Here is a 14,945-nt window from a genome sequence, read left to right as displayed (position 1 = left end):
ACGGTATACAATGAATTCAACAAGCACCAGCAATAGCAACAGCTATAAAACAATGATGAATTTACACAGCAACATTAGCACCACCCTTATGTATTAAACCCTCTCACTGAAAATATATCTGGACCTGCATCTTGTGTGAAGACCTACTTCAGAAGTTCCGTACAAAACTGTTTCACAGATACTGTCACCTCCAAAGGGTCGTTATGGTTATCTACCCTGTGAATTGAAAATTTTAAAGATCATAATCTTGTTTAGAACTTTTACATGGCAGCTGCCATAAGACCGGATGCGATAGTGCTACAATACCCTATGCGACAAACACATTGTCACATGGCGTATGGTCGAGTTGTCGCACGGCTTAAAGTCGACCAAATTGATAAAAATGATTATTTAGAAAAGTTTCATTACAATTAACTTAGCATTAAATTAACTTAAAGTATACTTACCAAAGTGCAGTTGGTAGTTTTTCAAGATACCAGCTTACCATTCATTGAGGTTAACCATGAGTCCACATCAAAGGATGCTTACCATGTTGCCCTTCCTTTCGTCACTCGGGTTTCGGAAAACTGAAACATAGTCTCCAAAAACGGCCACCTCTCGTGGTTACCATTTGCAAGAGAAAGAAGTATATAATTAGTGTGATAGCAGTATATATTGATATGCTTATTTCGAAACGTCAATGAATACGACAATGGGTCATGCGACAATACGTCAATGCGATATGCAACAAACACACTGTCGCATGGCGCATTGTCGAGTTGTCGCATGACGTATAGTCGCACAAATTGATACAAATTCATTATTAAGAACACTGACTTTACAATTAAACTGAGCAGGTATTCTGGATATACGTTGTTCACGTTTTTATACTTACCTAAATGCAGTTTGTAGTTTGTGACGATTCATGGAGGTGAACCATCCGTCGCCTCCAAGAATGCTTACCATGTTGGCATTCCTGTCGTCACTCGGGTCTCGGAAAACTGAAAAACATATGGTTTCCAATTAAACGGCAACCTCACGTGGTTTACCATTTGCAAGAGAAAGATGTATATAATTTGTGTTTTATTGCGAGTATATATGATGTGATTTTGTTCGTGGGGACATCATTCAATACTCATCAACTGGCGCCATGACACAGGACTGGTGCGACATTATGCCCATGCAACAGTACGGACAAAGCACTATGCGACTAATAATCATAGTCACTATGGCGTCATTGTCAGAAGTTATAGCATGGCAGTAAAGTCGTTATAAATTGATATAAATTTAATTTATTTAGAGTTGTTTCTTATCAAAAATCTTTAAATTCTAAGTATACACTTACTAAATGCAGTTGGTTAGTTTTTTCATCGGAACTCCAGTTTACCATTCATGTAGGTATAACCGCAGTCGAAATCTAAGGTCTGCTTACCTTGGTGCCATCCTCTTGTTGTCACATAGGGTGCTCTGATAAACTGTATACATATAGTCTTCTGAATACAGGCCACCGTAATTGGTTAAAAATTTGCGAGCAAAATAGAATGTATTTATTTAGTGTTGATAGTAGTGTTTATGCACAGTGCTTATTTCGAACGTCATTGAATACGAAAATGCGTCATGCGTCAGTGCGTACATTATTGGTATGAGATAGTGCAGACAATCCTAAATATGTCTAAGCCCGTCAACTCGTCAATTGCGCTATGCATCAAAACATTTCTGTTCGCATGGCGCATTTGTCGACTTGTCGCATGACGTATGTAGTCGCACAAAAATTGCACTGAAAATTCTTTAGTTTAGAACAAGTGTACTTTACAATTTTAAACTGAGCTAGTAAAGGTCGATATTTAGACCCTTCACGTTTTTATACTTAATTTAATGCCTGTAGACTAGTTCTGTAGTTGGTGACGTGTCATGGTGGTGTACAGCCGAGTCGATCATCTAAGGATGGCTTTCCTTGTTGCCATTCCTGTCGTCACTGGGATCTCGGAAAACTGGATAAACATATAGTCTTCAAAAATGGCCACCCCACGTGGTTACCATTTGCAGAGAAGGAAGTATATAATTATTGTAATAACAGTATATATGACTTGCTTATTTCGAAACGTCAATGAATACGGCAATGAATCATGCGACAGTGCGCCAATATGTCATGCGATAGTGAGACAAATTCAATCTTTATAACAGTGTCTTAATATGGGCAGATATTCTGGATATATGTTTATCACGTTTTTATACTTACTTAAATGCAGTTTGTAGTTCGTGACGATTTCAGTTTACCATTCATGGAGGTGAACCATCCGTCGTCATCAAAGGATGCTTACCATGTTGCCTTTCCTGTCGTCACTCGGATCTCGGAAAACTAAAACATATGGTACGGCCACCTCTCGTGGTTACCATTTTAGAGTGAGAAAGCAGTATATAATTAGTGTGATAGCAGTATATATGATGTGTGCTTATTTCTAGACATCAATCAATACTACAATGCGCCATGCGACAGTGCAAACATTATGCCATGCGACAGTACGACAATGCGCTATGCGACAAACACATTGTCACATGGCGCATTGTCGAGTTGTCGCATGCCGTATAGTCGATCAAATTGACAAAATTCATTATATAGAATAGTTTCTTTACAAAAACGTAAGTTAAAGTATACTTACCTATATACAGTTGGTAGTTTTTCACGACTCTTTTTTACCATTCATGATGGCGAACCATCCGTCGTCATTCAAGGATGTTTACCATGTTGCCCTTCTTGTCGCCACTCCGGGCTCGAAAAACTGAAAACATAGTCTCCAACAACGGCCATGTCTCGTTGTTACCATTTGCGAGAGAAAGAAGTATATAATTAGCGTGATAGCAGTATATATCACGTGCTTATTTCGAAACGTCAATGAATACGACAATGGGTCATGCAACAGTGCGCCAATATGCCATGCGATAGTGCGACAATATGTCATTTGACAAGTACGACAATGCGCTATGCAACAAACACACTGTCGCATGGCGCATGTCGAGTTGTCGAATGACGTATAATTGCACAAAATGATAAACATTCATTAATTAGAATAATTTCTTTACAATTACGTAAGTTGAAGTATACTTACCTATATGCAGTTGGTAGTTTTTCACGACTCTTTTTTACCATTCATGAAGGAGAACCATCCGTTGTCATCCAAGGATGCTTACCATGTTGCCCTTCCTGTCGTCACTCGGGTCTCGGAAAACTGAAAGATATAGTCTCCAACAAGGGCCACGTTTCGTGGTTACCATTTGCGTGGGAAGAAAATATATAATTATTGTAATGGCAATATAGATATGAAGTGCTTATTTTAACACGTCAATCAACATGACCGGCTTCCCCTTCTATTTGATAAGTCGAAAGTAAGATATTTCTAATTTCTATGGTGACTGATTTAGGCTTTGTCGCACTGTCGCATGGGTGACAATGCGACATTGGAACAATGAGCCATGTGACAAACACAATGTCGCATGGCACATTATCTCACTGTCGCATGGCACATTTGCATAGAAATTGATGAAAATGCATTAACCTGGCAGATATACCAGGTGTTGTCACAGTGAGAGTATAAATCATCACAAACCAAAACTGAGACTGTTAATTGAAGTTAGCGCAAAGAAACCAAGTGAGAATTGTAAAACAAAGGACAAGCCTTCATATTGCAATACTAACTAAATCTGTAAATTAAATTTTATAATTTCTGTTTTAAATGTATGACATAGGGTGTGGGATACAGTAATATATTGTGCTATTGGATTTATTGTTTTATATATTAATTATTTAATGTAAATGGTATATGCGATTTTGAAAGTTATCGAAATTATTAAAGATGCTCCACCGCCGACAGACCAAAAATGATATTCATCATTTGAACAATAATTGGTGTTTAATCGTGTATATGATAGTCTAATTAACACAAAACATAATATAAAATAATTTATTTTGCCTTTGGTACATGCGCATTCAGTAGTTCATTTCATATAGGATATAGTGGTACGATTTTTTTTCGGGATGCAATTTATTATTTTTCATATTTTAAACTTGAAGTAAAATTAGAAGCTCAAACTTTTCGATGATGGTAATGGTGTAAAGTAAGAAAAATACTAAATCGTCTGCTCCTGTTTTTACTGAAAAAGCTTGCTTTTCCAGTATTGCTACGGCCCGGATGACCCACTAATTTAAATGCGATTGACCTCTCATTTGCATGCGATTTTTTTCTATTTTCCTCTTTCTATAACAAATATGCTGCCATAGTGCAGTTAAACAACTTCTATGGTATTTCATTAAATAGAATAGTTTCAAACATGTCTACAAAAACTATAGCATGAACGTCTATAATTGAAAAATAGTAAGGATAATTTGCATCAGTGGTAGCGATCGGCAGCATTTGCATATAATTATGTAAACATCCGGTTTGGGTAACACTAAATAAAGGAATTGTCAGGATTTTGGTATGTAAGTATCTAATTGTAGTTTGATGTGTACATTCATAATCTATTATATAATGACAATTTTTTAATTCATCCCGACGTAAGAAAGATACAAAAGTTGTTTGTTTTTACATGTATTATATTGATAGTCATTTTGGAGAACAGGTACGTTCGTATTGTGATCATGTCATTACGATGGCCCACTGAATTTAACCAAGTCTCACTCAAACAGACGCTTGTTAACTACGTACGCGTCAAGCGTCTGGGTGATCTATGCAGAAGCTAACAAACACGATAAATTCTGAGTTACGCTGGTTCCTTATCATTTCGCACGGATTGTCAACTAACGCATCCTTTCATTAACGAGGGAATATTTAATACACGGATACAGATACAATGAAATATCGTGACACTCAGCAATAGTGTAAACGGCCGAATGTAAGCAAAGACGTCATCACGCAAAGCGGACCTGTGATGTAAACTTGCAAGTCAAGAAATATTTTCCATTTAATTATCGAGCGTAATAAGTGCATTCTCATATCTGAAAAACACCGAAGAATATTTGAACACTGCATGTTGCAATGCATGTTGCAAGCCACTTTGCTAGTAAACTACGGAATTCTTTTCGTATTTGGAGACAGAAGCAGTGAAAATCGTAAGTTTCATTTCGTTTTGCTTCTTTGCCTATCATGCCTTATAATGGGTCGGTATATTATTATATGAACTATTTGACAGACATCGGCACATGAAGTGAACTTACAACATCATGAGTATGTGTGAATTCCTGCTAACATCCATATAATCGACGTTTTACTTTATTACTACGCAACAAAATTGAATATCACTTTAAATTTGAAGTAGTTTGTTGTTACAGTATATAATTAGCAGTTGACCAGATTCATTTTTGGTATTATTTTCTAATGCGATGACATCAAATTTAATATTAATGCATAGAGTCAATTTACCAGATTGTCAATATGTCTATAAACATCACAAAGCATGTGTTTTATTTGTAGGCAAAACAATGCATGATATAGATCCATACACAATACGTACATATGTGTGTAATACACATGTGAATACAGAATTTATTTAGATAAATAGAAGAATAGTAATGCTAGATTTATTTAAGACAATTAATATCTGGGATTTCGAAATTGGCGGTATGAACTTAAAACATCGATTAAACAGTCACTACATATATAACTTCATGGATTCAGAGAATTTATAATAACACTTACCAAAATAAACAATAACCTGTGCACTGTAATATATCATACATGGTAAATTTACACTTGCTCAATATTACAGTATTTTGTTTAAAGTAAGTTTTGCTAGCAGAAAAAAACATTGTATTTTATCAATGTGTATCAGGTATAGGAGACAAATTAATTATGATGCTAATATATTAAAGATGCTTCACCGCTGACAAATGGTATTTTTTCACTATCAAAAACGGCAGCAGACAATTTAGTAGTTTTCTTCAGTTACAAAAGTTACTTACTTTACACCATTAACGCCGTTGAAACGTTTGAGCTCCGATTTCACTTAAAGTTAAAAATATAAATAAAATAATAAATTGCATCCCGAAAAAATTCTGTAGCACTATATCCTATATGGAATGAAGTACTGATTGCCCTTGACCCAAAGGCAAAATTAATTATTTTATATTATTTTTTTGTGTTAATTAGACTTATGCATACACGATTAAAACACTAATTATTGTTCAAATGATGAATATCATTTATACTCTGTCGGCGGTGGAGCATCTTTAACTCAAAGTACTTGTGTACACGAGTCCAATTTCTTCCTTTTGTCATTGTAAGATGATTTCTGTAACTTTTTTATTACAAATTAAGAATATTGATATATATGTTAAATTTTATAATTACAGGACTCATTGGCTAGTCATCTGAAGCAGATTCATAATTGTTGAAGACTGGAGATTATCAGGATTACTTTGGAAGCAGTAAAATGATTCTAAGGATGACTACCAGGCATATATTAAACTAGCTGCGACAACATACATGTAGCTCTGGACAACAAGCATATGGATTGGCGCTTCTCATTCGCATTGTTTCGTAATGCCAATTAAAACACAAAAATACAAAAAAGTAAATCCAGTATATTTGCAACTTTTGCAAAGAGTTGTCACCATTTGACATACTGCCGATTGTTATCAATCTGTGGAGAGATAGAAGGTGTTTAAACTTTTAACTTCACAGACTGACTCACATGTTAGTCTTTCTGTTTTGTTGTAAAATTCATACAAACAAAAAGAGTTTTCTTGGCTTGAATGAAACACACTATATATGTTCTGACAGACGGTCATTATCACAACTACAATTCTGTCCCATTGACTGTAATGTTGCAAAACATCAAGTGATGACAATTAGCGAGTGTCGAGTAACTTTGCATTTAGATATATATAGAAATATCCTACATTTATAATATAAACTGATAATTTATTTACCCATCATCACGCCTGAATTATCATTACTACAATGTATATTTCAATGATTCACATCTGTGACACGGCCATATAAGTACATTGTATATGGAATGACATTCATTTATTTGCTACAACAGAAACATATTAAACAGTTTTACTTGTTGACTTTGTGCAGCGTGTTCACCAAAATGACACAAATTTTAACGCTTCTGGTGACATAGCCCATTGGTTGTTCCCATTAGTTGATGCCTCTATCAAATGTTTTTACAACTGTTTCTGATCTTGTTACCAATACATGTATAAACAGTTGTAAGTAATGTGACATTAACAACAAGTTGCCAATAATGTGTGATTACATGTACGTTAATTTCATATTCATAACATAATTAAATGGGAAAAAAACCTTTAAAACATAACAAAAAAAGTATTTATTTTAGTACATAAACATAAAAACCGATCATTGATTTACAAGGTCAAGGGGAGTAACTTGTACATGACAATTTCAAAATTGACTAGGGTACATGAAATTCGGCATTCCGGAAAATTTGTAATCTGGACGGTTTAGGCTGGGAACAAAGGTGTCCAGATTATCGAGGGTCCAATGTACATGTCAATGTATACAAATAACACACTGATTTTGAGAATGGTTGTTTTAATATGCTGTTAAGAATTCTCGGTGTCCATTTTATGCATTATATAGAGACAGTATCATACTGAATCTAACTTTGATATGACTTTTCTTCAATATTGCAGCAAAGTATCAAGAACTGCTCTTTACTTACTAATATGCCTGAATACATTGTGTGTATCACAGAAGAGAACTAGAAAAAATAATGTATTGTGATGTTATTTCATGTTTGTATTAAAGTATTTTTGAATAAACATAAATCAAAACAATTCAGTTTTGATTTTGATACAGTAACCAATTATTTAAATGAACATTTGAACCATAGTTTTTGTCATTTCATTTCTTCTCTTGAAAATTATCTAATTAATTGCCTTTTGCCCTTTCCTCCTGTAACAGATCTGTACCACATAGTTCATCGGAAAAAAATACTTGTATATTATATGCATTGCACATAGTTCCTTATAAATGAGGTCTGTAAACAACATTTGCAGCATAAGCCATGAACTTTGTAAAAATGCCATCAAGGGATATCCATGTGTCAGATTATACTTTCTTCTTAATGGAGTCTTAATGTTTCCCTTGTTGTCATTTTACTGCAGATTGTTATTAGCTGTAGGTCTGTCACATGACACTGACTGTAAATATTTGTTGAATTCAAGATAGGTTCAAAGTTCAAATCTAAAGGAAATTTTCTAGCATTTTCTTAAAATCTTCTCATAATTTTTAAATTCATCTTTTGATATGAGGAGGAATGGTTGTCTGCAATCTCAACAATTTATCCAAAATTAATTAAATGAATACTTGGAAGATAAATAACCCAACTTGATAATGACATGGGACTTGCAAGAAAATACACACCCTAAAATGTTACTAATGACATATTTGCCTTCTTTGAACTAAAATTTTGTTACATCAATGCTTTTTCAGTTCAGTACTTACAGTACTTTGATTAATAGTGAAAAATACCATTTGTCAGCGGTGGAGCATCTCTAAACGAAGACTTGGGTTTCAAATACCATAGTAAGATGACGATAAGCCCTACCTCCACTGATCGTGACGTCATATAATTAATGATACTGAGTGACGTCACATGAACACCTGAATATGGGACTAATGGTATTCAAACGACGTCATTTCATTATATCAACAATGCCGAATAGGCTTCAGGACAGCCATTTTGTCTCCCATTTCCGCTATTTGGGCTTTTGTCCTTTGACACCTCATTCGGCTGTCATAATCTAGTACACATTATATGTGGGTCATTTTTATAAACTTTCACATAATGCATGTGTACAGTGATATACCATAGACACCATGACCTGACCGATAAATGTCAGAGCAGATGCGACCCGGCACTTTCGTCATGTAGCTAGGTGGCATTGACGGACATAGGACTAGGATTGGTGTCAGAAGATAAAATATGTCTGGTAAATACTATATAATTACTGTGTAAGAGGAAGTTCTAGAAGTACTGACCGAACTATCAACTACTTATAGATACCTATAAAACTGTACATCTTTACACCGACACAATGACCCAATCAGCATGAAATATATTTACTATATGTCAAAGACCACATGCATTTTTTGAGTATCATAGTAAAACCCTTAATATTTTTATGCCATTCAAATTTTTTTCTTACAAAAGGAATTCAAAATCGTAAAACTTTATACCATTCAAATTGTTCTAAATTCTGACGCAATAATTGTAAATGACCATATTAACCCGGTGAAAGAAAATCGACACTTTTCCTTAAATGGGTGAGAAATGGTGCTCAAAGACAAAGAAAATAAAAAAAAGTGCTTTCACTTGTAATAACTAAATTGAATTCAAACGGGTGACCGTTGCTTTGTGAAATTAAGAAAGACGTTTTAAATAAACTTTATGCAGGTAACAAAACTACATAATATCTTCTTAATCTTAATCTTCTTATTCTTCTAATATAGATGTGAAGGTAACTACAAGCATTTAAATATTAAGCAATCTATTCATCTTACACACAATTGGCGCAAATCTGACTTCTAGCAAAGCAGTTATTGTCTTGCAATTATCATTATGAGCAAACAGAGCCAAAAACATATATTATGAAAATTTGTTATCTCGAAAATCGCAAAAAAGACAAGTAATAGCTGGAACATGTATCATTAATGTAGTCTATGAAAGTGATAAGTGACTTTAGAGTGTACAAAATCTGTCCCTTAAGTATCCCTAAAAAGTATGGCTTATGAAACCTTGATCCCTACTTATCGTCATTGAGTGTGTATTGTTTCGTACCTGTATGGTATCCCGGTTGTAGATTGCAGTACATCCAAATTGCTTCCTACCAGTAGCCTGATTTCCTAACGCGTTAGGTCGCGGTATGGTAAACACACATGTCAATAATGGTGTCGATGATGCATCGAGGAACGATGACTGGTATGCTAATAATGTTTACAACTATCAGTCCTCTCACTAATCATCTTAGTATGATGTACTCATTATGAAATGAAATTTATGCGCACTTGATCGTAAATTTGAATCTAGGCAAAGGCTTGGAGTAATACTTTCCAAACTCTATGATCCTCAGTCTTATTCTTCAGAAATTCTTTTCATTGTTACAATGTTTGTTTATTCAATTGCTGACATACAAATCGCAAACATGTTATCATGCTGGTCCTAAACGAAGGTCAACGTTTAGCCAAGAAACAACTTTAAATGCGCAGTTTCCTCCATATATTTCATATTAATGTGCACGTGTTCTGAGTTGATTGGTTTCATTATATATGTCATGACAGATTCTTTGCTCCATCACCACCCAATAAGCCAAATATAGAAATAATAATTTCGTGTAAAAATGAACCAGATGTTTCGAGGGGGAGTAATGACTGTTGATACTTGTTATAAAACTAGGACACAACTTTATATAGTACTATAAAAAAGGGCACAACTAGGGCGCGAAGGGAACCTACATATTAAATTTGATTAAAATTCGTTCTGATAAATAACGGTTACAGACTTTACTATCAAAATCCGATATGCCTGGCGGCCATCTTATCGACTGGTCAGTCCCAAAATGCACAACTAGGGCTCTGTTGGATCTCTTCAGCACTTTATAAGAAATTGTTTGTTTGAGTTTTACGGCCAATCGACAACTACTGCAAGGCAGGCATTAGTAATAGGATATAAACAAGGGCTGTATCTAAAAGATAAGAATAAGAAAAAGGCAAGTAAAATCTAAAACAAAATTGTAAATGTTGATTTAATAAAAAGAGAGTTACATAGAATAAAATAGTTTTGCCTAAAACACACGAGAAAACTCATGCACAATGTTGATGAAACGTTGAGTGTTGCGTTATTATGAATAAAAGATAAGATGGGAAAACGTTCAAATTTTGTTAAAAAAGCCGATCTCTTTTAGATAGTTGAAAATACGGTTATGTCTCACGGCATGGAACAAAGTGTACATGTCGGAGACATCATAATACTTATCTCGTATGTGTTTAAAATTAATACAATGCAATAAAAACATGCTCCACTGTGAGAAGAGAATCACATGCATGGCATGTAGGAGGATCCTCCCCTCTCAATAGATAGGAATGTGTAAAATATGTGTGTGTCCAGTTCGGAGCCGCGAGAGAGAACAATTTCCTCTCTGCGGTCTCTCCGACTGGAAAGTTTAGGATTTAGTGTAGGTTGTATTTTAAACAGTTAATTGTTTGTCTCGGTAGACCACCTTTGTTTGCGAATGGTGTTTAATGGCTGACTGAATTGAAGATTTGATGTCATTGTAAGGTAGTTTCAAATCTGTTTGTGCTAGGCGAAGAACAGTCTTAGCTGCTTTATCGGCCTTTTCATTCCCCTTTATACCCACATGGCTGCGAATCCAGATATGAGTAATTTGAGTTTTAGAATACAATCAAAATGTTCTAATCAAAAAGAGTTTGGATAACGTGTTTCTAGGGTTTCTTAATTTCAAAGCCTGCAGGACCGAAAAGAGTCGGAGCAGATGGTTGCCGTTTCAATGCGGTGATCTTCGATATGGGCAAGCGCAAGACCGATAGCACATGCTTCCGCAGATAAAATGGAGACAACATCCGGGAGTCGGATAGAGGAACAGTGATTAGATGAACAGCATGCTGCCGCAACGTTGTCACGATCTTTTGAGCCGTCATTGTAGATCTGAACATGATCAGGGAAAGCCCTAATGCACTCCCGAAAGGAGGATTTGTGGTCTTCGGGTAATGCACTAGACTTTGCCCTCTTATGTAGAGATAAATTGATATCAGGTGTCTGAATGAGCCATGGTGGTACATCCGATACGGTGTACTCGTCAATGGTTTCGAAGTTTATATTTAGTTCCTGCAAACATTTTGAAATTCTGATGCCAAATGTTGGTATCAGCTTTTAGTTTTGTGTAAATATTTTTCTTGATGCTGTGGGTTAAAAACAAGATTAAATGCGGGGTTTTTTAAGATTAGATTTGTGTTGAGCAGCATACTGTAAGGATAAGTGCGAGACGCAGTCCCTGATTCTGGATAGGGTCAAGCATCTGTAGATAGGAGCTGCGAGCCGATCTATAGACAATCGAGTCGTAGTCAAGTTTTGCTCTAATAAGTGCCCGGTAGATACGCAGAAGCATTTCACGGTCTGTACCCCAATCAGAATGTGAAAGAACACGTAAAAATGTTCAGCTCCTTCGGACACTGTTTTATATATGGAACAAAGGACAGTTTCGAATCAAATATTAGTCCAAAAAATTTAAGCTTTAGTTCAACTACTGGAATTTAAATGCCATTGAGTGTGAGGTCTGGATACTTGTGTGGTTTTCATTTTTGACAGAAATGCATGCATACAGTTTTTGATCTTGAAAATCTAAAGCCATTTTCGTCAGTCCAAATTTTGTAATTTGTCTACTAAACATTGTTGTAGTTGTCGTTCTATAGTGTGCATAGTATTAAACTAATATAGTATTTATCATACGTTCTAGAGTTTTTACAAATGCAGCTCGTCAATGAAATAGGACGATAGTTATTTGCATCTGTAGCATCCTTTTCGGGGTTCGGGAGGGGTATAATAGTAGATTTCTTCCAAGACTCGGGAATTTTGCCAGAAGAATAAACTTGGTTAAATATAGTTAAAAGACATTTTAGTAAAGAGTCTGGTAATTGTTTTAAAAACGTATATGGAATTTCGTCAGGTCCAGCTGCCGAGTCCTTTGATTTCTCAAGGGACTTGATCAATTCTGGTATTTCTAAGGGCCGATTATAACTTTCAGTATTGGAGGATTTAAAATTATGACGTCTCTTTTCCTTTCCTTTTTTTTTTAATTTTTTTTTTTTAAATTTTTTTTGAATGATTTTCGACGGATGAATTTTAAGCAAATTTTTTGGCAAAGGCGTCAGCTATATCAGATTTTGAAGAGAATATTTAATTTTTGTTAATGAGGTGGGAGGATGGTGTTGTTTTTCTTTTCCCACTGATTTTACCAATCATTTCCCAAACTTTCTTCGAAGATGTATTGGAATTAGTTTTTTGAGAAGTACTCTTTCCTATACTTTTCTTGTCGGATTTGATAGACCTTCAAGCTTTTGCCTGAAATTGTTATAGTTTGAGACGGTTTGCGAAGCCAAGTACCGCCTCAGAGCTGCATTTCTACCAGATCTATTGATGAATGAATCGTTTGAGAGAAGGAACTTTGTAGGTTTTGGCACGGATTTTGGTATGGTTTTTGTAGCGATAGAAGTGAGCGCTTCTGTGAAAATTTTTAATGGGGTCATCAAGTGTTGAAAAATTATTCCTCAATTGAGCTCCTCTGCGCACACGGTTTTTTGAATTGAACCCAGTCCGTTCTTATGTAGATTCCAACGAGGAATAGGCTCCTCAAGATTTTTTTTGGCGACCCTATGCTTTTTTTAGTAAAATTGGAATTAAGTGATCGCTCCCACAAAAGATCGTCGTTGACCCTACAATCATTTATCCACTTAAGAACTAATGGATGGGCACAACGATAGATCAATGTGGGTTAAGCGAGCCAGAGGCAGGGTGTAAATATATTGGGGCATTGGTGTTATAAAGACATTAAGCTGTTTTTATTAATAAACTCTTTCGATAACGTCTACCTCTAACGTCAGAGCTGGAGCCCCAGAGGCATATTATGACCGTTAAAGTCACATATGATAATATATGGCACTGGTAGTTTGCGATAACTCTCGATGTTACTAAGTTGATCGAAACAACTAAATGGGAGTATTGAGGTAATGTATAGAGAACCCTCGGTGAAGATTGCAACAATAGCGCTGTAATGTGGTGTTTAGCTGGATGTGTCTGTGGGGGACGTTTTTATGTACCGCCACCGCCACACCACCTGATGCACGGCCGTCTGTTGTTAGGCTTCCATTGCAAGGCTTCAGCAGGCATTGGAGAATACAATACAATTAGGGCATGAGTTCCTTAAGGTTAAAATGATCAATATGAAAACCAACATGCAGTGTGGGGTAAATCTGTATTCTACCAGCCAATCAGATCAGAGTTGAAGTTAGAAGATTGCAATACACCAACCGATTGGCTGTTCAAATTTAAAACCAGAGTGATAGTAGACTTTTAAGAAATTAATTTTTATTTATCATTCATTCATAAGATACAATTGTTTTTGTTGTTATTATGTTTTGCAATGAAGGAAGTTGTGTTTTGTGAGGTGACAAAACATGCTATTACATACTTGAAAGTATTAGCTTTTTTACTGTTAACGATCATGCATACATTGTGTTGGCCCCTACTACAACACCAGGGCACCTGTTGTGATATTGTACGACACTAAGCATTGGACGAGCTATACTGTTAATTCACGCCTTGTGTTAATCAAGTCTTGTGCCATTCTGCATGCTGATCGTTCATCCGTGAAAATATCATCCAAAATGTGTACTTGTTGTGGTATTCCACTGATACAACACTACACTACAATAACAACCAAAAATTAGGCTTCCATTGCTTTCCCTTTGGGGTCCAGATCTCCGTTAAATTTATATCAATTTTAAAACCATTTCAATAATTTTCAGTTGTTTATGTACTTTAATCTCTTTCCATTCTAGCTGTTTCCGAATTTTGTGAAAATAACCCATACCTAAAAATACAAAACACTAGATTTATACAACATACAAAGTGTAACATCAGTAATATTTCTTTCATTTTAATATCATACTTCTTGATTAAAATTTGTCAGCTTTCATCAAAGGGGAAAACAAATTATAATAACAAGGATATGGAGAAAAAAAATGGATTTCATATTTTGTTTTCATAATATCAGCTTTCATCCAAGATCTTCAGGTTGTGCAATACTTTACATATGAGAGGAGATGGGGAGCAGCCTTCGGTCTGGTTATAATGGAGGAACCATTATTGATTTGTTCGCGCGACTGTCGGCAGACGCTCATACAAGGTTCCCTGGATCAATAACG

At 35.4% G+C, this 14,945-nt stretch overlaps 1 long non-coding RNA gene across 1 annotated transcript; it reads left to right on the top strand.

Annotated features, from left to right (window-relative positions):
- Nucleotides 1–4,384: 4,384 nt before the first annotated feature.
- Nucleotides 4,385–8,340, top strand: LOC138317653 (uncharacterized). Its single transcript, XR_011207787.1, has 2 exons — nucleotides 4,385–5,086; nucleotides 6,326–8,340. It is a non-coding gene; the product is annotated as an uncharacterized lncRNA (long non-coding RNA).
- The last annotated feature ends 6,605 nt before the right edge of the window (nucleotides 8,341–14,945 follow it).

This window comes from Argopecten irradians, chromosome 1 (assembly GCF_041381155.1).
Source record: "Argopecten irradians isolate NY chromosome 1, Ai_NY, whole genome shotgun sequence".
Classification (NCBI taxonomy): domain Eukaryota; kingdom Metazoa; phylum Mollusca; class Bivalvia; order Pectinida; family Pectinidae; genus Argopecten; species Argopecten irradians.
Note: the sequence above shows the minus strand (reverse complement) of the source record. Positions and strands in the feature narration are given on the sequence as shown.